Below are 27,965 nucleotides of genomic sequence, written 5' to 3' on the forward strand. Positions count from 1 at the left end.
ATGGAAATTGATGGAAATGTTCATCAATTCATTAGAAAGAGGTGTTGACTCGTCATGGGTAGACCTAGGGAACTGGAAGGGTAAAAACACACTGATGGGAGTTAAATATATATAGAAAATGTGTGTCAAACGGGAAATATTATAATGGTCATGGGGGTTTTCAATATGCAGGGAGATTGGGAAAATCAGGTTGGTACAGGATTCCAAGAGGGGGAGTTTCTAGAATGCCAACAAGATGGCTTTTTATAGCAGCTCATGGTTGAGCCCACTAGAGGATCAACTACTCTAAATTGGGTGTTGTGCAATGAACTGGAATTGACTAGGGATATGAAGGTAAAGGATCCCTTAAGGGCCAGATATCATAATGTAATATAATTCACCCTGCAACTTGAGAAGGAGAAGCTACAGTCAGATGTATCAGTATTACAGTGGAGTAAAGGGAATTACAGAGGCATGAGAGAGGAGCTGGCTAAAATTGAGTGGAAAGGAACACTGGCAGGGATGATGGCAGAGCAGCAATGGCTGGAGTTTCTGGGAGCAATTTGTAAGGTGCAGACAGGATATGTACATTCCAGAGAGGAAGAAGATGATACGACCGTGGCTAACAAGAGAAGTCATAGCCAACATAAAAGCCAAAGAGAGGGCATATGATTGAGCAAAAATTAATGGGGAGTTAGAGGATTGGGAAGCTTTTTAAAATGGTCTACACCCTTAGGTTCTGAAAGAGGAAGCTGATGAGATTGTGGAGACATTGGTAATAATCTTATAAAAATCACTCGATTCAACATGGTTCCAGAGAAATGGAAAATTGCAAATGTCACAAGTGGCTATGGAGGCCAAGTTACTGGGTATATTTAAGGCAAAGCTCAATAGATTCTTGATTAGTCGGGCCATGAAGGGATACGAGGAGAAGACAGGAGAAAGGGGCTAAGAGGGAAAATGGATCAGCCATGATGAAATGACAGAGTAGACTCAATGGGCCAAATGGCCTAATTCTGCTCCTATATCCAATGGTCATATGTCAGGCAGCAACTGTGGAGAGAGAATGAATTTACAGTCAGTTTACTGTCTGACCTGTTGGAAAGTTACAGTATTTTCTATTTTTGTTTGGATTTCTAACATCTACAGTTTGTTTTAAATTTCCTGAGATTTTCCTACCAATGATTTTCCATAAAATAAAAGGATAAGCATGGTGTTCAAACACTCATCCCCCACCTTCTGTCTGCTACCAGCAATGTATAGAAACAGCCTCCACTTCCATTCAATAAGTAAGGTTGGAAAGAGCCTGTGGGTGTAGAGTTTTCTGGTCAAGCTATATCATGAATACTGCATTTAACATCAGTCTGAAAACACCCAAACTCAACAAGCATTATGTAGAAGTACTGTGGGTTAGCACTCCACCCAAAAACATGAAATAAGGTTCAAAACCTTTATTACAGTTTGAATATAGGATATATATTTGAATTGAGTGGAGTGGTTAAAAGAAAATTAATTAGAAACACGATCTCAATTTAGTTGAGATCAGTTCACAGATCACTGATCAATTTAGTTTAGTGTAGTTGATGTATGTTCAAAAATTGCAAAAGCCAAGTATGGAACTGGTGGCAGAAGTGACTGACATGTGGCAGGGTAGATGAGGCAAAAGATTTCAGTTTCCAACAGTTGGTTGGGTGCTATAGTGTTGAATCTATAGTTTCTGAGGAAAGATAGAACAGGTTGGTCTGGGTAGTAGTTCTATAATTTGACATCTTTGTTGATTCAAAGGAAGTGTAATGTTGATTGAGTAAGAAATTGCAATTTATTAGCCTATTTTTTCAGGCAACAAAATGCTATAAGCACTCAGCAGGTGATGCAACCTGTATGTGGAAATGTGACAAAGGGACTTGTAGCTGAAACGTCTTTCTCCACGGTGCCCATGTGACCCATTAACCTACCAACCTGTATGCATTTGGAGTGTGGGAGGGAACTGGAGCACTCGGAGGAAACCTGCCCGGTACAGACGACAGTGGAACTGAACCTGGGTCATTTGCATTGCACTAACTGCGACGCTACTTGCCACTGAGACGGCCGAAACCCAGGAATGAACTCCGAGCCCTTAGACCTTCATCTGAGCTCCCATTGAGAGGTGACTTCTTCTCTTTCCACAGATTCTGCCTGACCTGTTGAGTGGTTATTTCACATTTCCAGCATCTCGGGGTTTTTTGATTGTATCGGATTTTTCTGTGCTTTTGATTAAGTCTGCCGAGGGATGTTTGCTGCTTGGTGATTAAGTGGAGTGAAGGGGGTGTAGATTAAACTCTGCACCTTGCTGAAATTAGTTAGGGGCATAGACATATTGTAATGGGAAGCTGCAGTAGCAAAGGAGCACTTGAAGAGGTCTGCAGTGGGTTACCTGCCTTTCCTTATAGATAATTCAGATCAAGGTAGAAGATACTGTCACGTAGAGTAGACAGGGGCAGTTAGTAAAGCCATAGGAAAGAAGCTATCACTCCATGGTACCTGAGCCAATGTAGAGTTGTACAATTCATCCCACTTTTCCTGAAGGGCTGCGAATTTCCTCTGTTCAGACATTTATCTAATTCCCTTTTAAATATTTTATTGGATCCGTTCATTTAAACTTACAGGCATTGTGACCGAAATGGGATTCTCCTCATTTCCCTAACCCACTCAGATTCTTGTTTTGCCACACGTTTCTTAAATTCCTGGTAATGTACAATTTTTCATTGCTTACAGACTAGCAACCTTGAGGGCTGCCAACTAATTATTATTTAACACGTCTGCTACAGGTTCCCATGACTTCAGCACATATCAAATGAGTCATTATCTACTGGCTTTCAGAAGCATATTGTAGAAATGTTTGAATTACCATTTTCCCTCTGCTAAGGACGCTGAGCAATTTTTAATAGGGTATCCGGGATGCCTCTGGGTCTCCCACCCACCAGCTGCATGGGATGGCTAACAAGGGAATCCTTGTTATGCAGGCACCTGCCAGTCCCTCACTGGTCCAACTTTAATGGGAATCACCAGCTCTGAGGGATGGTACCAGATCCAAAGACTTGTAATGAGAGGATATATTGTTCAATTATTCCTCAGCACCCCATTTCCTGTAGTGTGATCTCCAGGCCAGGACCACACCACGGTTAAAAGTAGGAAAAGCTACAGAAACACTAAAGGTCTAAAAGATGAGCTTTGTCGGATGTTCTGAGTGATGCTAGATGTGTTTCCTCACAGAACTGACCCAAAGCCGCTTAAGGATCATTCTGTGTTTCCATAGAAGGAAATCGTCCACTTCTTATTTGAAGCCCAATCAAAGACTGAAAATGTGTATGGTATTAAAAGAAGATGATTTAGCCTACAGTGCCCTTTTTCTTCTTGATGTCTGACCTGCTGGCAGGACTTCTCCATCAATTTCTTATGAAGTTCATTTTTTAATTTCCTTAGCACGGGTTTCTTGAATTTTTTTTTAGAAGTTGATGTGTGTGGTCTTTGACCTTGTTTTGTATTAGAACAGGAAGTTTGGCTTCATTTCTACCTCGGCTCTATACATATGTAAGATCGTCAGATACCATGAATATTTGCAGAGGTACTACTTGGTGAAATTTATTGTCAAAGTGCATGTTGTCACCATATACTACCCTGAGTTTCATTTTCTTGTGGGCATTTGCTGTAGAATAATGAAATATAACAGGAACAATGAAAATTACAAAGGTTGACAAATAACCAATGTGCAAAAGGTGATAAAATATACAACTACAAAAGATACTACCAGTACTACTAATAATAGTGATAAATCAATAATACTGAGAACATTGGTCAGTAGGTTGAGGAATCAGTTCAGTGTTGAGGTGAGTGAGTTATTTAGGAGCCTGATTGAAGGGCAGTACCTGTTCCTGAACCTGGTGGTGTGGGACCTCCCTCCCAATGGCAGCAACATGATGACAACATGGTCTGGATGCTAGGGGTCCTTGATGATGGATGCTGCTTCCGTGCGGCAGTGTTCCTTGTAGATGGAGGGGATGGCTTTTCTTGTGATGGACTGGGCTGTATCTGTTTTTGGGCGCTGGTGTTTCCACACCAGGCTGCGATGCAACCAGTTGGGATACTCTGCACTGTACATCTATAGATATTTGTCAAAGTTTTAATGACGTACTGAATCTGCTCAAGCCTCTAAGGAAAGAGAGGCCCTGTCATGCCTTCTCTGATTTGCCCTGAAATATTGGTGTCCAGACAGATCCTCTGAAGTGATTGTACTAAGGAATTCAAATTTACTGACCCTCTTCATCTCCAATCCCCTAATGAGGACCACTTCATGCAATTCCACTTTCCTCACCTTTTGGTCAATAATCAATTCCTTGGTCTTTCGGACATTGTGTGAGAGGTTGTTGTCATGGCACCATTCAACCAGATTTTCAATCCCACTCCTATATGCATTTGCCTTCCTCACCACTGTGTCAACCTGCAAATTAACCTTTAAGGACCTTGTGCAAGGACTGCCAAATCCCTCTGCACAATTTTCTCCCCATTTAGAAAATAGTTTATGCTTCTATTCCTTTTACCAAAGTGCGTGATCATAATTTCCCGACACTATTCCATCTGCCAATTCTTTGCCTGTTCTCCTATTGTCTAAGTCCTGCTGCAGCCTCTTTGCTTCCTCAACACTACTTGCCCCTCCACCTATCATCTGCAAACTTGGCCACAATTCTGTCATCCATTTCACTGACAAATAATGTAAAAAGAAGCAGTCCCAACACCATTTCCTGTGGAACACCACTAGTCACAGGCAGTTAATCAGAAAAGGCTTCCTTCATGCCCACTCTTTGCCTCCTGCCATCAGCCACTGCTCTATCCATGCCAGTATCTTATTTTGTTAAACATCCTCATGTGCGGCACCTTTTCAAAAACCTTCTGAAAATCTAGGTACACAATTCTTTCTCTATCCTGCTTGTTATTTCCTCAAAGAATACCAACAGATTTGTCAGGCAAGATTTTCCCTTGAGGAAACCATGCTGACTTTGGCCTTTTAAATCATGTGCCTCCAAGTATCCTGAAAAGACTTTCTTAACAATTGATACCAACATCTTCCCAACCACTGAGGTCAGGCTAACTGGCCTACAATTTCCTTTCTTCTCTCTTTTGAAGAGTGGAGTGACATTTGCAATTTTCCAGTTCTCCTGAACTATGCCAGAATCTATTTATTCTTCAAAGATCATTACTAATGCCTCACAATTTCTTCTGCCACCACTTTCAGAACCCTGGGATGTAGTCCATCTGATCCAGGTAACTTATCTACCTTAAGCCCTTCCGGTTTCCCAAGTACCTTCTCCCTTGTAATAGCAACTTTACTCATTTCTGATCTCTGACACAACCTCACGCCCATCATAGTACCTGCGTCTTCTACAGTGAAGACTGATGCAAAATACTTATAGTTTGTCTGCCATGCCCTTGTCCCCATTACTATCCAGCATCATTTTCCATACTTTTGCCTCTCTTTTACTCTTTATATACCTGGAAAAACTTTTGGTATCCTCTTTCACATTATTGTTTAGCTTACCTTCATATTTCACCCCTCCCCCTCCCCCAAGGCTACTTTACTTCCCTTCTGTTGGTTTTTAAAACTTCCCCAATCTTTTAACTTTCCTCCATTCTTTGCTCTTTTATATGCCCTCTCTTTGACTTTTATGTTAGTTTTGACTTCCCTTGTCAGCCACGGTTGCATCATCCTGCCTTTGGAATACTTCACCTTCTCTTGGATTACCTATCTTGCATCTTCCGAATAGCCGCCAGAATCTCCAGCCATAGCTGCTCTGCTGTCATCCCTGCAAGTGTCCCCTTCCAATCAACTTTGGCTAGTTCTTCCTTCATACCTCTGTAATTCCCTGTACTCCACTGTATTACTGATACATCTGACTTCAGCTTCTCCCTCTCCAATTGCAGGTTGAATTTTGTCATATTATGATCACTGCCTCCTGAGGGTTCCATAACCTTAAGCTTCCTAATCAAATCTGGTTGACTACATATCACCCTATCCAGAATAACTAATCCCCTAGTGGGCTCAACCACAAGCTGCACTAAAAAGTCATCTTGTAGACATTCTACAAGTACTCTCTGTTGGGATCCAGCACTAATCTGATTTTCCCAACCTACCTGCACATTGAAATCCTCCATGACTATCGTAACATTGCCTGCTTAGCAAGCCTTTTCAGTCTCCCGTTGTAAATTGTAGTCCACATCCTGGCCACTGTTTGGGGGCCTGTATATAATCCAATCCGGGTCTATTTAGCCTTATAGTTTATTAACTCTACCCACAAAGATTCTGTATCTTCTAATCCTATGTGACCTCTTTTTAAGGATTTCATTTCATTTTTTAGCAACAGAGCCATGACATCCCCTTGCCTACTTGCCTGTCCATTTGATACAATGTGTATCCATGGACACTAAGCTCACAACTATGATCCCCTTTCAGCCACGACTCTGATGTCCACAACATCATACCTGCCAATCTCTAACTGAGCTACAAGATCATCTACTTTATTCTGTTGCACTCAAATATAACAACTTAGTCGTGTATCCGTCAACTTTTTCAATTTTCACTGCAACTCGTCCCACTGACTGCATTTTTGCCAAATCACCTGCCTGTGCTTCCTGACAATCTCACTACACGCTGCCCCACTTGTAAGCCAACAGCCCTGTGAGTCCAGTTCCCACCTTCTTGCCAAATTAATTTAAACCCTCTCCAAGAGCTGTAGCAAACCTGCCGCAAGGATATTGGTTCCCCTCGAGTTTCATGGGTAGTTCAGTGAAATAGACAAAGAAGGCACAAGGGCCATAATAAGGCAAATTGAGGTTTCATCTTTATCGTGTAAGAGTTCTGTTCAAAGTTCTAATACTACAGGAAAGGAAGCTGACCTTGAACCTGGTTTGTGTTCTCAATATTTTGAATCTTCTGCTGATGGAAGGGGTTCAAGAGAGGGTGCCCAGGAGGGGAGGGTTCCTTGATTTTCCATGCTTTCTGCGACAACAGGAAATGTGGACAAAGGCAATGGAGAAGAGACTGAGTGGGCTGGTGGCTGTCGACACTGGATTGAAATATGAAATATTATTGACTTGCCATTACTCACTTTTGCAGATCTAAGAGTCATCCCAAAAATCCCCAGCCAATATATCACTCCGATGACTGGAGTCTATTATAGAATATTACAGCTGTCTTTTAAGCAATAGAGCTCATACAAGTATGTGCTTTGTGTGCCAAAAATGCAGAGACTCAGAAGTTAGTTTTGTTTTGGAGTATTTGAAGCAGCAGCTTCCAACAAGCAAGGGGGAAGGGAGAGCTGAAATCTGAAATCAATGGAAGTTCAAAATGGGAGATTTTTATTGCCCCTGTTTGATTTTATTTTCTATCAGTGATGTCCTGCTTTATTGATCCTTTTGTTTACAATACATCTGTTCAAAGACAGATTTGCATGTATATAGTGAAATTTACAAACTCATAATATCCCAACCCCTAAAGCAATTTGAAGAGTGTGGCCATTATCGTAACGTCAGAGATTAAGGCATCAGGATAGTGTAGCAGTCAGCACAACGCTTTACAGTACCTTTCAATTCCTGCAGCTGTCCGTATGCTCTCTCAGTTTCCTCCCACAGTCCAAAAGCGCACCGGTTGGCAGGATGATTGGTCATTGCAAATTGTCCTGTGATTAGGCTAGGATTAAATCGAGGGGTTGCTGGGCAGCACGGCTTGAAGGGCTGAAAGGCCTTCTCTGCTCTGTATTTCAATAAATAAATAAAAGAATTACCAATTCATATGTAGCAAGGTCCCACAGACCAAATCATTTGAATTTACAGAGGTGAATCATTGAGGAAAGCTCCTACGATGTTATCATGAACTATCATGAGCCTGTCAGGCCAATTGAGCTTTGATTTAAAGTATTTTCCAAAAAATTGTGGATTTGTCAGAGGTAGCATTTATTGTCAGTTCCTGGTTGCCTTTGACATGGTGGTGGTGAACTATACCCTTTGACACAGTGGTGGTGAACTATACACTTTGACATGGTGATGGTGAACTATACACTTTGACACGGTGATGGTGAACTATACCCTTTGACACAATGGTGGTGAACTATACACTTTGACATGGTGATGGTGAACTATACACTTTGACACGGTGATGGTGAACTATACCCTTTGACACAGTGGTGAACTATACACTTTGACATGGTGATGGTGAACTATACACTTTGACACAGTGGTGGTGAACTATACACTTTGACACGGTGATGGTGAACTATACCCTTTGACACAGTGGTGGTGAACTATACACTTTGACACAGTGATGGTGAACTATACCCTTTGACACAGTGGTGGTGAACTGTACACTTTGACACGGTGGTGGTGAACTATACACTTTGATATGGTGGTGGTGAACTATACACTTTGACACGGTGGTGGTGAACTATACCCTTGAACTGTAGGGTGAGGAAATGGTAGATTTCGACCCAGCAAGGATGTAACGCCTGGTGATGTCGTTCCAAGTTAGGATGGTGTGTGACTCTGAGGAGAGTCAGAAGAGGCAGGATTCCCATGCACCTGCTGCTCTAGTCTTTTTTCAGTGGCAGATGTTGTTGGCCTGGGAGACACTGTTGAATTAATCTTAACAATAACTGCAATACACATGTGTACTGGTGGTACACACTGTCAACAAGGTTTGTCCAAAACTTAGTATAACACAATTCATCGGCAAGTAAATCCTCCGATATTTTAAATTCATCTCCCTCCGGTTTTTTCATGTGAACAGAGAGAGTCAAAAATCAGTATGGCACAGCTGAAGGCCTGTCAAGTCCATACTTGTTTTTAATGGAACAATCCTGCTTGTCTCCTCTTCCACTGCAACTCTACTAATTATTTTCACTCCAACTTTTATGCAGTTCAGTCCTGAAAACCTGATTGATTCAACCATTCTTGCAATCCAGACCAGTGCCACTCTGCCTAAAAGAGCTGAAACTCACACCATCTTACATCTGCTTCCCACCATTTTAAATCTGTGCTCGCTGATCTCTAAAAACAATGGTTAGACTCCTTCCAGGCTATCTAAACGTCTTTATGATCTTATGTTAGATCACCTCTCAGTATTCTGTACTTTGAGGCAACCTTTAAGTACCAAATCTAGATGTCCATGCACATAAAAAAAAACAGAACAAGATAAGGAAGTTGATTGATTGATAGGTTTTTAGTTATTGAGAAAATGGAGGAATAGGAAGTTCATGCTGGAAAATAGTGGGGAGATAGGATGTGACCTTATTTTCTGCTATTTTTAAAGCTCTTTTCATATTTACTCATAGATTGTTCCACCTCTCTTTGAAACTTTGCTGATAAGTTTATGTCGTTGTTCATTCTGTTGAGGGCTGTCAATCACTTAAGAATTTTACGCACCGTTGCACCTGCTACTTTTCCCCCAGCCCGGCGACGTCTTCTCACCAACTTCTTGCTTCCTTATCACACCTTCTAGTTTGGACTGATGAGTTTCAACACTCACTGATCTACTGACCACTGCTAGATGAGCTGGCAAAAAGATGGGTTTAGTCACAGTGACTCATATAATTATTTAGGCAGATTAAAAAATTTTATGAAAGGGAAATATTTAATAGAATTTTGAGGATGCATGAAAATAAACTGGCAACTAATTAGGGAGCAGCTAGGGAGCAATTAGGGAGATTAGGGAGCAACTAATCTGAGGTTAAAACACAACCTGATGTGAACATACAAGAAAAGTGTTGTTTCATTTCCTGCACTATTACATCAAAAGTGAAGCCCTTTCTCGCCACAGTACCCACATCATCCCTTGCTGATCCTTTTGCAGATATTATGTGTTTGAATGTTGTAACAGGAGCCTCTTCGTGAAACTATAGGTCCTGCAGCATCTGAACCACTGGTACATTACTGCATTCTGATTGGTCAGGCTATGATTAAGGATTATCGCATTCTCATTGGCTGAGTCTCAGGTTTTTAGTAAAAATATTTCTCCCCTGCTGTGTCGTTCTAGACTGGATACTGTGGTACTTCACTGAGTTACGCTCAGGCCATTCAGCCCCATTCGTCCGTGCTGACTGTGTTGCCCAGTGACCTGTCTGCATTTGAACCGTAGCCCTCTGAACCTCTCCTATCTATGTACTTATCTAGAAGGCTTTTAATGTTACTGATGTGCCTGACTCAAACACTGTTACTGGCAATTCATTCCAAATACTCACCAGCCTTTTGAGTGAAGAAACTGCCCTGATGTTTCATTTCAATCTCCTGTCTCTGATCTTAAACCAATGGCCCCTTGTTTTTAGTCTATTTCCCCAGGGAAGGGGCGCTATGTGCTTTCTGTGCCCCTCGTGACCTTGTATACCCCTTTCAGGTCACCCATCTATCTCCTATATTCCAGGGAATAAATTCCTAGTCTATGCAACCTCTTCATAACTCAGACCCTCAAGTCCAGGCAGCATCCTGGTAAATCTCTTTTGCACTCCTTATAGTTTAATAGCATCTTTCCTGTAACAGGGTGGACAAACCTGTACACATACTCCAAGTGCAGCCTCATCAATCTCTTATGCCACCACACCAAACACTTCTATATCATACCCTATCGATCTGTGACACTGCACTAGTACTCCTGCGTGTCTCTGTGTCCCACAGCACTCCCAAAGGCCCACCATTCACTGTACAAGTTCTACCTTGGTTTCATCTCCCAAAATGCAGTACCTCATTGGATTTTATCTGGATTGAAATCCATTTGCCGTTTCACAGCCCACATCAACTGATCAGTGCCTCTACTTCCTTAGGAGCTTGCGAAGATCTCATTTTCTTCAATACGTGTTGCTTGTTTATTTATTTATTATTTCTTCTTTCTTTTTGTATTTGCACAGTTTGTTGTCTTCTGCACACTGGTTATCTGCCTTGTTGGTGTGGTCTTTCATTGATTCTATTATGGTAATTGGATTTATTGAGTAGGTAGGCCTCCGTTAGTCTCGATAGACCATGGATTTGCACCTTGGAAAGTTTCCAGGGCGCAAGCCTGGGCAAAGATTTTTTTAAATGGAAGACCAGCGGTTGCCCAAGCTGCAAGTCTCCCCTCTCCACGTCACCGATGTTGTCCAAGGGAAGGGCATTAGATTTATTGAGTATGCCCACAAGAAACTGCATCTCAAGACTGTATATGGTAACATACTGTATATGCACTTTGATAATAAATTTACTTTGGGCTTTGAATAATGGTACCACTTTAGCCATTTTCCAGTTTTCCAGAACCTTTCCTGTGGCTGGAGACGAAGGGAAAAACTCCAGAATTATTTCTTCAGCTTCCCACAAGGTCTGAGTATGCACCAGGTCATGGCCTGGACATTTGCCCGCTTTAATGCACTTTAAGGCCTCCTGTACCTTATCCTTGCTAATTCTTATGTGGCCTCATTCCCCCTGCTTTCTTAGCTTCCGTAGATTCCTGTGCAGTAAAAAAAAGGCTGAAGAGAAATATTCGTTGAAATCCACATGGAAAGTTCAATGTGTATTTTATAATCAAAGTACATGTATGTCATTATAGACAACCCTGAGATTGCATGTGCGAATGAGACTTTGAAAAGACTTATTCCCTCCTCCCTTGCCACCCTTTAACTCTTAATATATAGTACCTATAGAATCTCCTGGATCTTTTGCCTCACCTTGCCTGTCAGATCCCTCTCTTTTCTCTTCTTGCCCTCCAAGTTTCTCTTTGAAATGAATTCCTACACTTGTAATCATCTGGAGAATTATTAATTCCCAGTTGCTTATGGTAGAGTATATCAAACAAAGCCTCAATATTTTTCAGAAGCCAGGGCTCCCGAAACCTGCCAGCCTTGCCCTGCACCCAAACAGAAACATACAGGCCCTGAACTGTTGACATCACACTTGGCCTTTCACCCGATCAGCCATTGCCAAATCCCACCTAAAGGCTCCAAAATTTGCTGTGCCCCAGTTCAGGACCTTACCTGTAAACTGGCTGTATCCTTCTCCGTTACTGTTTTAAAACTGATAGAATTATGGTCACTGGATTTAAAATGTTCGATGACAGACTCTTCTGTCATTGGCCTTAACTCATTCCCAGGAGGAGATCGAGTGCTGCACACATCCAACATGTTCATAAAGGAAGTTTTCTTGGACATGTTTGACAAATTGCACTCCATCCAAGCTTCTTACACTGTGGTCAGTCCAGTCAATATCAGGGATGTTAGAATTTCCCACTAATAACTACCCTGTTATGTTTACAACTGGCTGCAATCTCTCTACATATCTGCTCCTCCATTTCCTGCTGACTGATGGGGAGAGGGGAGGCATTGCTGTGATGTAATCCCATCAGAGTGTTTCTAAGTTCCCTTTCTTGTTTCTAACTTCGACCCATATGACCTCACTGGATGATTCCTCAAGGATTTCTACTAAAGTCCATTGTTCTGTCTGCTTACATCGAGAAGGCAACTCCCACTCCTCTCTTACGCCTGTCTCCTAGAACAGTGAGCTGCCAATCCTGCCCTTCCCTTGGCTATATTTAAGAATGATTTTTCTGTTCCTGTCCATCCTGATAAATAAACATGCTGTCATTGGCTGCAGTATTATCCCCTGATTTCTCAGCAGCCACTGCTTAGGCTCCCACACTCTTGCTAGTAACACCAGCAAATCTCCCAGCTACGATACCAGTTCACCCCTGCCACAGAAGAGATCCCATTGAATCAGAATCTTATATCCCTGCCCTTGTCGTGGTTTCTCGTGCCCCACAAATGACCAGGAGTCGCAGAAGATTCTTCAAGAAGTATTAAACTTTAATTTGCAAATCAAAGCTGAGACAGTCAGTGAGCTAGTCGCTGATTGCCCACCGATCCGTGGACATAACATGTTTTATAGCAATCTCCTGGTTTAGTTGCATTAGCATATGCAATCGGTCTATAGGTGCATATCACACGTACATCCGCCACTATTGTTTCTACCCATTGACTTAATCATGTTCTAATCTACATCTCTTAGCTACCTCTCATTAACACACCATTGTCTTCCACATTCTTAATATTTCATTCTCTAGCAAATAGCAAGTTGCAACTTTTATACTCCAATATATTCCCCCTTTGAGACCCAGAGGGTCTCACACAGAGAAAAGACTAAGAGTGTGCACACAAAAGCCCCAATAAACTCAAGCACTTATTCCCAAATCTCGGGTTAAACTATAATTTTCTGCGCCAGGACTTCAAAGTATTCTCTCCCTGTTACCCTGGGCCGCTGAGCCAAAAACCTGTCCCTCTGTACCTGAGACAGGGAAAAAGACTCAGAAGCCCTTACAATCTACTCCCACGTTGTCGTTTGCTCTTGTTCATCCTGCAGGTGTTGTAGGCTGTAACGATACATTTTCAGTGTTTCTTTCTCCACTAAGCTTGCTTCAGTAATCGCCACGAGCATCGGAAATTGTTTGGTTGCAGCACGCACTACAAGAGATTTGAGACAAGGAAGAAAACAGCACAGCTCAACAATATAATACTGACAGTTATTGCCATTTTAGTCAGCCATGCTCCCCATCCTCCAAGTCTACTTTCCAACCAAAAAACTGATGTTCAAATCCTGCATTCTGTTTGACCTCCGTCCACAGATTCTTTAATTTATTCATTGCTCTGGTGAAAGACCCTTCTGGGCTAGTATTGTTCGGTATGAAAGTGCAGCATTGTTCTCCAAACATTACACACACACCCCCTTTTTCTGCCAAAAGCCAATCCAGTACCTGTCTGTTTTGCCACGCCATCCTGCTAGTTGCATCTAGCTCAGGCATGGGCAAACTATGGCCCGGGGGCCATATGCGGCCCGTTAAGCTTTTTAATCCGGCCCGCAGAACTTGATGAAATTATATTAATAAACCTTGTTAACGTTTTTTCCCCGCAATTCTGGTGTTTTCCCAATAGACGACGCACTCTATATACATTTGTGGCGACCCATTTCCTGGCACATCCAAACCGGCTCACAATTAGCCAGCGTTCCGGCTAAGGGAGATAGCCTGCGGGGATTTGCGAGCACAGAGCTTTAGAGCTTCTGCCCCACGGGGGGGCAGGTTGAGGGAGGCTTAAAAGTGAGGCTGGGGATTTCGAATAAAGTTTTTTTCTTCGACTGCAGTTACTGACTCCATGTCTTAATTTTAGCGCTGCATGTAGCACACCGCTACACGTTGACCTTTGTTGAGGTGCAGCGCATTACTCCACATTTGCGCTTTACTCTTTGTTCGAGCTATTTGTGTGAACAGGCGTTCAGCGTCATGAATATCAACAAAGCCAGCCACAGATCCAAGTTAACTGACCAACACCTCAGATCCATCCTGAGAATCGCCACAACAAAACTAAATCCAGACTTTGATGCGCTGGCTAAAAATGGAGACCAACAACACTGTTCCCACTGAAATTAAAAATAAGTTTCTTCGTTGTGTTATGTAAAAAATGCATTTGAAAATATTTTTTTCAATAAGCCTTACATGTTACATGTCATTTCTGTTAAGTGATGGACATGAGTCGTGTGCAGGTGCACGTACGTTCTCAAAATAAAAAATGCGCTCCAGATCAAATAACGCGCTCCGCATACTGGCGCGCTGTCACTGTTCTATCCTTGTGCTGATCGTTGTTGAATTTTGGCACAGGGGACAATTGAATAAGAAGGAGCAGGACAAGTAGACCTGCATCTCCTACCATTTTTGAAATAAAGACAGGCGGGAGGAGAGTGATGATGATAATATCTCGAAGGATAGCAGAATTTTCAGTGCTTTAAAATAATAACTGTTACTATTAAAAAAAGCTGTATTTTATTCATTTAATTTTCAGTGTTTTAAAAGTCATTTCAATAAATAGCTAAATACCATGGGACTTCAAAGACAGATATTTTGTTGTAATGCATTTGTTCATTTTCAATTGAAATTAAAGCACATGTTTTCCTCATATCCCATGATATTTTATTTTCTCTTATGAGGTGTATTACCAAAACACTCCATCCATCTGCTCCTGGTCCGGCCCCCCTGACAAATTTTAGAACCCTTTGTGGCCCACAAGTCAAAAAGTTTGCCCACCCCTGATCTAGCTGTTGCCCTAAGGCCTCCAGTGCATCATCGGTGTAGTTGATGAATCTCTGTTGATTGTAGTATACATAGTTTATCCATTCAACATTTTTGCTTATCCCTATCACAGGTATGATAGCTTCCCAGTGAGCATCTCATGCGGTGTCAGGCATGTCATTCGATTAGTTTGCATGCGGTAAATCATCAATGCTAATGATAAAGCATAGTTTAGTGTTTGCACAAATTTTGTTTAGTTTGGCTTTCAGGGTTCCATTAATTCTCTCTACCATGCCCTGCGACTGAGGGTGGTATACACATCCAAATCTTTGCTTTATCCTCAGCGCCTGTAGTACCTGTTTGACCACTTTCTGGATAAAAGCTGAGCCATTGTCTGAGCTAACTTCTGTAGGTATTCCAAACCTTGGGATCACTCCATTTGTCAGAAATTTTACCACTGTCTTTGCCCCTTGATCTCTTGAAGGTACCACCTCCACCCATCTGCTAAATCGATCAATTACAACCATCATGTATCTTTTCCCTCTCACTGTCTTTATCATGTCTACGTCATCGGTCTCTAGATGTTTAAATGGTCGTTCAGGTACAGGAATGTGACCTATTGGGGTTGTAATCCCCTTCTGAACATTATTCTGTGCACATATGTCGCACTGTGACAAGACAAAGTCCACTGAAGCCTGTAAATAAGGTGACCAAAAATCCTTCTTTATTTTCTTTATCACTTCCCCCCTTGCACAATGGTCCATCCCATGTGCTTCTGAAATCAGAAACGTCAGTAGAGGGGTGGGCGCTACCAACAAACCGTCTTCCATGCTCCACAAGCCTTCCGGGTTCTGCTTGGCCCCCCTTCGTCTCCACATTGTCTGTTCTGCCAAAGTTGCCTTACCTTGTATTTCAATTAGGTCCTCTACCTCAGGGTCTGGAGTTAGGCTTACCTGGGGGGCAATGACAGCTGATGTACACCCAGACACTTTTCTGGCTGTCTCGTCCACAGCTTGATTTCCCTTTGTTATTACATCATTTCCCTTTTTATGTACCTGGCATTTTACTATAGCCAATGCTTTAGGTTTCATTATGGCTTTTATTAAGTCTAGAATTCGCTGACAATGTTGTATGGGATCTCCGTTACTTTTTTTAAAAACCTCTCTGCTTCCACACTGCCCCGAACAAATGACATACTCCATGAGCATATGCTGAATCAGTATGGATGTCTACTTTCTCACCTTCCATCGTTTCACACGCAGCTGTCAGGTCTTTGATTTCCGCTAGTTGGGCGGAACACGGTTGGGGACAGGACTCCATCCTAATAATCTTATAGCTCGACTGATCCTGCTGCACGACTGAGAACCCTGCATGATTTCCATAATAGTCCCTGTAACAAGAGCCATCTACGAACAGAACCTTTTTATCTGCATCCTCTAGTGGTTCTGACCATAAATCTGCTCTCAATTTGGGAAATGCCATCGTCTTCCCTACACATTCATGGGGTTCTCCTTCATAGCCTAAAGGGACAAAATCGGCTATATTACTGGTAGTGCATCTCTGTATAGTTATGTCAGGAAATGTCACTAGCATCTGATATGCTGCTGTCCTGGCTAGCGTCAGCACAAATTTCCCTCTTTCCAGCAATTCTGCTACTTTGTGGTGTGTGTACAGAGTCACAGGATAGCCCAGGGTTACAGATGATGCCTTTCCATATGCATAGTACTGCGCCGCCAATCCCTGATAACAGGGTGGATACCCCTGAACCACCTCATCTAGTCTCGTACTGTAGTATGCTATCGGCTGCTTTGCTTTTCCTGTGCCTGTCTCCTGTGTTAGAACCACTGTGACATAACCCTCCTGTCGGTTGGATACATACAAATGAAAAACCTTCTCGTAGTCAGGCAAAGCTAATGCTGGTGCTGACTGCAATTCCTGCTTAATAGTATTGAAAGCTATCTCTGCCTCTCCATTCCACTGCAAGCCGTTCTTCAAATTTGTATGTCCTGCTTCTTTCATTATCTTTCTCAAAGGTGCCACAATCTCAGCATATTCTCTATCCAATCTGAGCTGTACCCTGCCATCCCCAAAAATGTCATCATCTGCCCTACAGTCTGGGGTTTGGGGGCCTTAGTTATTGCCTCAATCTGATCTGGTGCTATCGCCTTCGCTCCCTTGGATATTACCCTGCCTAAGTATTCCACTTGCTGCGTGCAAAATTGCACTTTCTTTTTGGATACTTTATGTCCTCTGTGCGCCAGCTTCTCTAACAGAGTTATAGTGTCCTGCTCACGCTGTTCCTTACTGTGGGAGCAAATCAACAGATCATCCACATACTGTAACAATGTACTTTCCAATGGCATGCCCTCTAGGTCTGCCTTCAACACCTGATTAAAAACGTGTGGTAAATGTTTAAATCCTTGCGGCATTCTGGTATAGGTATACTGAGCACCTCTGTAAGTAAATGCAAACAGATACTGACACTGGTCGGCTAGAATAGGGGTGGGCAAACTTTTTGACTTGTGGGCCACAAAGGGTTCTAAAATTTGACAGGGCCAGGAGCAGGAGCAGATGGACGGAGTATTTTGGTAATACACCTCATAAGAGAAAATAAAATATCATGGGATATGTAGAAAACATGTGCTTTAATTTCAATTGAAAATGAACAAATGCATTACAACAAAACATCTGTCTTTGAAGTCCCATGGTATTTAGCTATTTATTGAAATGACTTTTAAAACACTGAAAATTAAATGAATAAAATACAGCTTTTTTTAATAGTAACAGTTATTTTAAAGCACTGAAAATTCTGTTATCCTTCGAGATATTATCATCATCACTCTCCTCCTGCCTGTCTTTATTTCAAAAACGGTAGGAGATGCAGGTCTACTTGTCCTGCTCCTTCTTATTCAATTGTCCCCTGTGCCAAAACTCAACAACGACCAGCACAAGGACAGAACAGTGACAGCGCGCCAGTATGCGGAGCGCGTTATTTGATCTGGAGCGCATTTTTTATTTTGAGAACGTACGTGCACCTGCGCACTACTCATGTCCATCACTTAACAGAAATGACATGTAACATGTAAGGCTTATTGAAAAAAATATTTTCAAATGCATTTTTTACATAACACAACGAAGAAACTTATTTTTAATTTCAGTGGGAACTTTGTTGTTGGTCTCCATTTTTAGCCAGCGCATCAAAGTCTGGATTTAGTTTTGTTGTGGCGATTCTCAGGATGGATCTGAGGTGTTGGTCAGTTAACTTGGATCTGTGGCTGGCTTTGTTGATGTTCATGACGCTGAACGCCTGTTCACACAAATAGGTCGAGCCGAACAAAGAGTAAAGCGCAAATGCTGAGTAATACGCTGCACCTCAACAAAGGTCAATGTGTAGCGGTGTGCTACATGCAGCGCTAAAATTATGACACGGAGTCAGTAACTGCAGTCGAAGAAAAAAACTTTATTCGAAATCCCCAGCCTCACTTTTAAGCCTCCCTCAACCTGACCCCGTGGCGCAGAGGCTCCAAAGCTCTGTGCTCGCAAACCCCCGCAGGCTATCTCCCTTAGCTGGAACGCTGGCTAATTGTGAGCCGGTTCGGATGTGCCAGGAAATGGGTCGCCACAAATGTATATAGAGTGCGTCGTCTATTGGGAAAACGCCAGAATTGCGGGGAAAAAACGTTAACAAGGTTTATTAATATAATTTCATCAAGTTCTGCGGGCCGGATTAAAAAGCTTAACGGGCCGCATATGGCCCCCGGGCCATAGTTTGCCCATGCCTGGGCTAGAGGAATGCTAAAGAAAGCCAAACACAAATCAATCACTGAAAAGTAACTTGCTTCTGGTGGAACATTAGTCAAAAGCGTGTGTGGGTTGGGGACTACCGCTGGCCAGTCCTCTACCACATCATTTACCGCTCACAAATCATGCACCAATCTCCACTTAGATTTATCTGCTTTTAAGACCGGTAGCAACGGGGTATTGCATGGACTGTTTGTTCTTTTAAGCACTCCTGTTTCAAGCAACCCCTGTACTGTCGATGCTATTCCCTCTTCTGCTTCTGGTCTTAAAGGGTATTGTGGTCTCCTGGGTGGAATTGCTCCCCTTTTCAGCCTTATTTCCACCGGACTAGCTGTTTTTATTTTCCCAACGTCCGTGTCATGCTGTGACCACAGAATAGACGGCAACTCATCTAACCTTTTATCTTCCTGCTGGCCTCTTTCCTTTCCCAGCAAGGGCAGGTGTGGTTGGGGTGCTCTCGCAAGTATTTCATCTGTTCAATCTCTTGGCCATTTTGTGACCAGGTTTTTGGTTCTCTTTTCCCATTTTTCTGAAGTTTTTGTGATCTTGTGGCGACCCATTTCCTGGCACATCCGAACCGGCTCACAATTAGATAGCCTACAGGGGTTTGCGAGCACAGAGCTTTTGAGCCTCTGCGCCATGGGGGACAGGTTGAGGGAGGCTTAAAAGTGAGGCTGAGGATTTCGAATAAAGTTTTTCTCCTTCGACTGCAGTTACCGACTCCGTGTCGTAATTTTAGCGCTGCGTGTAGCACACCGCTACAATTGGTGACCCCGACGGTCCAAACGATTTTTGGACCAGAAATGACCGACTCTGTTCATGCGGTTTCGTTGAAACTGCCGGGTTTCTGGACACAGCGACCGAACCTATGGTTCCAGCAAGCCGAAGCCCAATTCCACGTTTGCCAGATCACCTCAGAAGACACCCGCTACTACTACGTGGTGAGCTCCCTCGACCAGGACACAGCGGCCCAGGTCGCGGAGTTCGTACAGTCGCCCCCGGCAGACGGCAAGTACACGGAATTCAAAGCCCTGCTCCTCAGGACTTTTGGACTCTCAAGGCGTTAGTGGGCTGCCTGTTTACTGCACCTGGATGGCTTGGGTGACAGACCTCCTTTGGCTTTAATGAATGAGATGTTGTCTCTAGCCGACGGACACACACCCTGCCTCATGTTTGAGCAGGCATTCCTGGAGCAGCTGCCCGAGGACATACGCCTGCTGCTGTCCGACGCGGATTTCAGTGACCCCCGGAAGGTGGCAGCCCGGGCGGACTTGCTGTGGAACGCCAAAAAGATGAGCATCTGTCCATCGCACAGATCTCCCAGCAGCAAACCAGTCCAGGCCCGGCCGCAGAGCCCGCCAACCCCCGGCCCAATGAACACTGGTGCTTCTACCACCAGCGGTGGGGCGCAGAAGCCCGCCGTTGTCGCTCGCCCTGCAAGTTCCCGGGAAACGCCAGGGCCAGCTGATAGCCTCCTGTATGTGTGGGATAGAAGGTCAGGACGCCGGTTTTTGGTCGATACTGGGGCCGAGATCAGCGTTTTACCTCCGACAAGTTACGACACCCGCAGCAGGGCACCGGGTCCCCCCCTGAGGGCCGTGAATGGCAGCACAGTAAGGACCTATGGCACCCGTCAGGTGCAGCTACAGTTCAGCTCCAGCCAATTCACATGGGACTTCACACTGGCCGCCGTAGCCCAACCGCTTCTGGGTGCGGATTTTTTGCGAGCTCACAGCCTACTGGTCGACCTGCCCAGGAAGAGACTGGTCCACGCCGAGACCTTTCAGACGTTCTCCCTGGGTGCAGCCCAGTTGCCAGCCCCTCACCTCAGCTCCATCACGCTGTCCGGCAACGACTTCACCAGGGTCCTGGCAGATTTCCCATCGGTTCTGGCACCGCAGTTCACAGCGGCCATGCCCCAACACGGCGTACAGCACCACATCCCGACCCAGGGACCACCCCTCCACGCCCGTGCTCGGTGGCTTCCCCCGGACAAGCTCCGACTGGCGAAGGAGGAGTTCAAGAGGATGGAGGAACTGGGGATCATCCGGCGGTCTGACAGCCCATGGGCCTCCCCCCTGCACATGGTGCCCAAAGCAACGGGAGGCTGGAGACCGTGCGGCGACTACCGCAGGCTGAACGAGGCTACCACAACGGACCGCTACCCTGTGCCGCACATTCAGGACTTTGCAGCAAACCTGCACGGCGCACGGATCTTCTCCAAGGTAGATCTCGTCCGAGGGTACCATCAAATCCCGATGCATCCTGACGACGTCCCCAAAACGGCTCCCATCACCCCGTTTGGCCTTTTCGAGTTCCTCCGCGTGCCGTTCGGCCTGAAGAATGCCGCACAGACGTTCCAGCGGTTAATGGACGCGGTGGGACGGGACCTGGACTTCGCGTTCATCTATTTGGATGACATCCTCATAGCCAGCAGCAGTCGTCAGGAGCATCTGTCCCACCTCCGTCAACTCTACGCCCGACTGAGTGAGTACGGTCTTACAGTCAACCCCGCCAAATGCCAGTTCAGACTCGATACCATTGACTTCCTGGGCCACAGGATTACTAAAGACGGGGCAACCCCTCTGCCCGCTAAGGTAGATGCGGTCCGCCACTTTCCCCGACCCACCACGATCAAAGGGCTTCAGGAATTCGTAGGTATGGTCAATTTCTACCGCCGCTTCCTCCTTTCAGCTGCCCGGATCATGCGCCCCCTGTTCGCCCTGATGTCGGGTCCGAGCAAGGACATTACCTGGGACAAGGAGTCCGCCGCCGCTTTCGTTCAAACGAAGGAAGCTTTGGCGAACGCCGCAATGCTAGTACATCCCAGAATGGACACCCCTACCGCCCTCACAGTGGACGCATCTAACACGGCAGTCGGTGGGGTGCTGGAGCAATTCATCGCAGGTTGCTGGCAACCCCTGGCGTTTTTCAGCAAACACCTGCGGCCACCCGAGCTCAAGTACAGTGCTTTCGACCGGGAACTGTTGGCACTCTACCTGGCAATCCGGCATTTCAGGTACTTCCTAGAAGGTCGGCCCTTCACCGCGTTCACGGACCACAAACCGCTTACCTTTGCGTTTATGAAAGCGTCCGACCCCTGGTCGTCCCGCCAGCAACGCCACCTGTCCTACATCTCTAAATACACGACGGATGTCCGGCACGTCTCGGGTAAGGACAATGTCGTGGCGGATGCGCTCTCTCGCCCTACCGTTCATGCCATTTCCCAAGGGGTAGACTTTGAGGCACTGGCAGAGGCGCAGCAGGCGGATGAGGAGATTCCGAGTTACAGAACCGCAGTCTCCGGTTTGCAGCTCCAGGACCTCCCCGTAGGCCCAGGTGAGAGGACCCTACTCTATGACGTCGCCACCGGCCAGCCCCGTCCCGTCGTCCCGACAGCCTGGCGGCGCCGCGTTTTCGACTCCATTCATAACTTGGTGCATTCCTCCATCCGGACGACTGTCCGGATGGTTTCCAGCAGGTTCGTTTGGCACGGACTCCGCAAACAGGTCAGTGAATGGGCCAAAACGTGCATGCACTGCCAGACGGCCAAGGTGCAGCGGCACACCAAAGCCCCACCGCAGCAGTTCCATCCCGCCCACCGGCGTTTCGACCACGTTCATGTGGATATCGTGGGCCCCCTGCCAGTGTCGCGCGGAGCGCGGCACCTCCTGACTATCATGGACTGGTTCACAAGATGGCCAGAGGCAGTCCCGCTCACCGACACCACCTCCGAATCTTGTGCCCGAGCCCTGATCACCACCTGGATATCTCGCTTTGGTGTACCGGCCCACATTACCTCCGACAGAGGCGCCCAGTTCACCTCCAGCTATGGCCAGCCTTTTGGGGACTCAGCTGCACCATACAACTGCCTACCACCCACAGTCGAACGGGCTAGTGGTGCGTTTCCACCGTCACCTGAAGTCGGCCCTCATGGCCCGCCTACGAGGAGCCAACTGGGCAGACGAGTTTCCCTGGGTCCTACTCGGCATCCGCACAGCGCCCAAGGACGACCTGCACGCCTTGTCGGCCGAGTTGGTATACGGCGCGCCCCTGGTCGTCCCCGGGGAGTTCCTACCAGCCCCACGGGGGCAAGAGGAAGATCCCGCAGCAGTCCTGGGCAGACTACGCGAGAAGCTTGGTAACCTGGCCCCCATACCCACTTCACAGCACGGGCGGAACCCGATCTGCGTACCCAAAGACCTGCAGAACTTTAAGTTTGTGTTTGTACGAAGGGGTGGGCATCGGCCACCGCTGCAGCGGCCATACGAGGGGCTGTTTATGGTGCTCCGGAACAACGGGTCCACGTTCGTGCTGGACGTTGGGGGGTAAGAGAAGGTTTTCACGGTGGACCGACTCAAACCGGCCCATGTGGACCTGGCGCAACCGGCCAAGTTTCCGGCACCACGGCGCAGAGGCCGACCTCCCAAGCAGGTTCTGGCCCAGACTGTGGACATTGGGGGGTGTATCGCCGGTTCTGGGGGGGGGGGTTATGTGGCGACCCATTTCCTGGCACATCCGAACCGGCTCACAATTAGATAGCCTACGGGGGTTTGCAAGCACAGAGCTTTGGAGCCTCTGCGCCACGGGGGGCAGGTTGAGGGAGGCTTAAAAGTGAGGCTGAGGATTTCGAATAAAGTTTTTTTCCTTCGACTGCAGTTACCGACTCCGTGTCGTAATTTTAGCGCTGCATGGAGCACACCGCTGCAATCTCATATTTATTTACCGGGATATTTTTTTTTTTGCTCAGAATCTCTACTTCCGTTCCTTTACCTGTCATGTTGTTCTCTCTTTTTAAGGTATTTCAGAAGTTCACAGTTCGTTTACTGGATAATATTTACTCAATTCTATGCCTAGTCTATTGTCTATCTACCAGTGCTTTAAACTATATTGGACTGTCCTTGTTTCCTATTCTGTTCTGCCCGTACAGACCTCTATTCAGAGCGGTATCCACAGAATCTTTCTCTTTGCACCTCGTCTATTCAGACCCTTATCTCTTAAGGCGGTATCCACGAGGATTTTCTCTATTTTCCCTTTCCCTGCCCGTTCAGACCTTTGTTTCATACAAAGCGGTATCCACAGGGATTTACCAACACCATGTGGAATTTTTCTTAACTTAACTTTTTATTAACTTATTTGTACTTACCCTCACTGCAAGTGTTCTTGATCAATCCTCTGAGCCTCCTGTTAACCCCCAATTCTGCCAGATTCTTTGGACCGGAGAGACCCTTCAGCAGTGGTTCCACACTTCTGGGACTCCAAGACCTCCCCAAAGCCAACAGAATTCTTAGTCCAAATTGTCGCAAAAAGCGCTTACCTTTTGTTTGGGTGCACCCTTAATTCTGTCAGCCTTGTGGGGGTCCCTAGAGGACTGGGAAGCGTCCCCAATCTGCCGTTTCCTTTCCACGGGTCTCTTTCCGGTCCTGCCGCGGTCGCCAATTTTGTCGTGGTTTCTCATGCCCCACAAATGACCAGGAGGCGCAGAAGATTCTTTAAGAAGGATTAAACTTTAATTTGCAAATCAAAGCTGAGACAGTCATTGAGCTAGTCGCTGATTGCCCACCGATCCTTGGACATAGCATGTTTTATAGCAATCTCCTGGTGTAGTTGCATTAGCATATGCAATCGGTCTATAGTTGCGTAACACACGTACATCCGCCACTATTGTTTCTACCCATTGACTTAATCATGTTCTAATCTACATCTCTTAGCTACCTTTCATTAACACACCATTGTCTTCTACATTGTTAATATTTCATTCTCTAGCAAATAGCAACTTTTATACTCCAATATATGAAGAGATCCCATTGAATCAGGATCTTATATCCCTGCCCTCTGTACAAGCTCCATAGGACACGAGCTGTCTTTTTATTTCTACCAACACTACCAGGGATTACTAACCCTGAAGTCCAGATTTTTTTAGGTTCTTTGCTAATGCTCTATATTCAACTACAAATGACTTTATTAATTTTTATATCTATGTCATTGGTGCAAGTGGGCACCACACACGTTCTGCAGCCGTTCCAGAACATCCTTGATCCTGGCACTTAGGAAGTAACTCTTATGTTTTGTAAACTCCAAAACATCAAACTAGTTGCAAGAAAAACACAAGAGTTCAGGAGAATGGGTCTTAGTTTGTTCTTACTTTAAGCAAGATGACCTTGTGTACCACGTGATAATGTCATGATGTATGAGTGTGTATTACGTGATAATTTTTACATATAACTTGTAATGAATTATCTAAACAAACAAAAATGCTTAATGAAAAAATATATATAGAAGTTTACTCAAATATGACTAAAATGTAAAATACACAACTTTCCTCCTTGCTTAGCAATAAAGTCCAACTCAATAGAGAATGTATCCCAACCATATACACAGTATACTATATAGTACAAATAACATATAGACATCCACAGCATTGCTCTATTCAAGCCTCAACATTTAATCGCTGTAGGGGACTTCTTACTCATGTGGGATAACATCTTTCCTGATAAGGGGATGTGGGCATCGCTCTCCTTGGCAGCTGAAACAATCTCAGGTTCTGGGGCCTCCTCCATGGTGGTCATAGAGACCGCAGGAAATGGTTCTGACAGATCTGGCTTCCTTCTGGATGTGTTGGCATCCTGAGCAGTGCACGGCAAGGTTTATTGGATAGGTTGGATCATACTGCGTGAGGTTTGGCAGGAACTTGTTCTAATAATTGTGAAATCCTAAAAAAGAAACACAACTGTGACATGCCCTTTGACCTTGGGGCATCCAGTACTCCTTGAATTTTCTCAGGAGACTGGTGTTCATTGGACACCAATGTTCACACTTGTTGCATTGTGCTCTGAGCCCATAATCTTCTCATCTTTCTAACACTGTTGTGAGATTTGGAGATGTTCCCTGTCACCCTCATCAGCAACAATGATGTCATCCAGGTAACACTGGACAGCCTGGTAACACCTGGTCCATAGCTTTCTGCCAGAGGACAGGTGCAGATGTTATTTCAAAAATAAACCCATTATAATGATAAAGCCATTTGTGAGTGTTTATGGTGAGAAACACTTCAGACTCTTCTTCTGTCTCCATCTGTAGGTAGGCCTCAGCCAAGTCCACTTTGCTGAAGTGTTTCCCTCCAGAAAGGTTTGCAGAGATATCCTCTCTCCTGGGCAGAGGGTATTGATCTACTTTCAGTACTGACCTTAAAATCACCACAGATCCTGACAGACCCATTCTTCCTGGCTACTGGGACCACCGGCATTGCTCAAGGGCTCCACTTAACCTTGGAAAGAATTCCTTCAGCCTCCCTGTGACCTAGCTCACTGGCTACTTTATCACAGATGGTATAAGGAACCAGACAGGCTTTGTAAAACATGGGTATGGCATTGTCATTTAACACTATTTTACCCTGGATATGTTCGAGTTTTCCAGTGCCGTCCCTGAACACTGCTGTGGCAACCAGTACCTTTCTTAATTCACTTTCAGTTGACTCTGTGGTAGGGGATGTGACATGCAAATGGTGGATGGATCTCCAGTCAAGTTGTAGTTGTCATAGCCACGCACGACCCCAGAAAGCTGAACCTTCTGTTTTTACCACCTACAAGCCCAATGTGGCTTGTTGGTCGTTGTATTTCATGGTTATGAATGTCATCCCACAGGAGTGATCTTCTCTCCAACATAAGTTCTTAGTTAGATAACTGCAGACTTCAGTTCATTATCTTTGAAATGCCACTCAAACTCAGTGACTGAAACAGTCGAGCCAGAGTCCAATTCCAGTTTAATTAATTTGCCATTCACTTCAGATGTAAAGGCATATTACTTGTCTATTGTTAGTTTCACATTGTAAATCTCAAGGCTACACAATCCTGTGTCACTCTTATCATTATCAGATTTTTCATCAACAGCAATGCAGGTTCGTTCTCTTTTTGAAACTGCAACTTGACTTTTTAATATTTTTCCCTTCTCTGTGCAGTTCATTTATTTTTGTCTGCCCGCCATGTTTTTTGTACGTGTCCTTCTTTGTTGCATTTCCTGCAAGTTTCGCCTTTAGCCCTGCACTGGTCTGGTGTATGTGAGCCCCTGCCACAGCGGTAACAGTTTGTTCAGCCAGGCTGGTTTCTGTCTAGTTGTTGCAATTTCATTCATATTCGCTTCTACCTTATTTCCTTCAATCCCAACACGGGCAGGGACACATAAGAATTGGATACACAAACTTAGATCCTGCAGCCTCAACAGATGTAGTCCAATCACAAAAATATCTGGCCTCCAATTTTAAATAAATGTCAAACCCTAGAATGAGTTGGTACACAACAGTACACAACCAGGGCTTACTTTTCGGCCCATTCCAAGGCTAAAATGATGTCTCAGGTGTGAACACTGATACTTGTCTGAGAGTCTGTCTTAACAGTCAGTGAAACTCTGGATCTTTTGGACCATTTGTGTAGATATGTAAGAAGCTGTAAGCCTTGCCATTGATAATCAATCATTCTTCACCTTGATCTTTTCCTGAAGGCTTAAATCAACCACAGACAAAGGGAAAAGCCATGGAGAAGTGGCAGAAAAGGTACTTTGGGACCATATTCCACGCTAAACAACCCAAGATTTTGTGTCTATTCATAAGACCTTATGAATGCAGTGCTCTCAACACTACTGTTGTTGCCAATATCAGATGACCAGCTTTATGTCCTCTTCTAACCGAATAAACCACTGCTAACTAGGGTACTTTGCCCACTTCTACTAGTAACGCCAAAATTGGGGATGATTTAATTGCATCACAACATAATCTCAGTGCTTGAACTTGAACTTTGTCAAGGGCTTTAAGACTGCTGGTGAGGCAGCACATCTGTAATCAAAGACAGATCTGATTAAAACAATATACACTTCTGTCCCCCTCCTGCTAAAGCCTCAGCATTAATTCATTCAAGACTGCCCCTCTTGATAATGGCCCCTTCAAATGATCTATTTTGTTAACTGCCTGTCAGTAGCCTCTCCTCCACCTTCTGCCTGGAAACGTGCAAAGCCAGCTCATCTCTGCAGCTCTTTCAAATGCTATTCCGACCTGGATCTGAACTTGATTTCAAAACTGAGGATTGCTCCACTCTCCATT

The 27,965-nt window shown here is 44.8% G+C and overlaps 1 protein-coding gene across 2 annotated transcripts in view; it reads left to right on the plus strand.

Moving 5' to 3' along the window:
* Window positions 1-27,965, plus strand: part of boka (BCL2 family apoptosis regulator BOK a) — an 85,910-nt gene that overhangs the window by 20,348 nt on the left and 37,597 nt on the right. The window lies entirely within an intron of this gene.

Source organism: Hypanus sabinus, chromosome 2, assembly GCF_030144855.1.
Source record: "Hypanus sabinus isolate sHypSab1 chromosome 2, sHypSab1.hap1, whole genome shotgun sequence".
Lineage (NCBI taxonomy): Eukaryota > Metazoa > Chordata > Chondrichthyes > Myliobatiformes > Dasyatidae > Hypanus > Hypanus sabinus.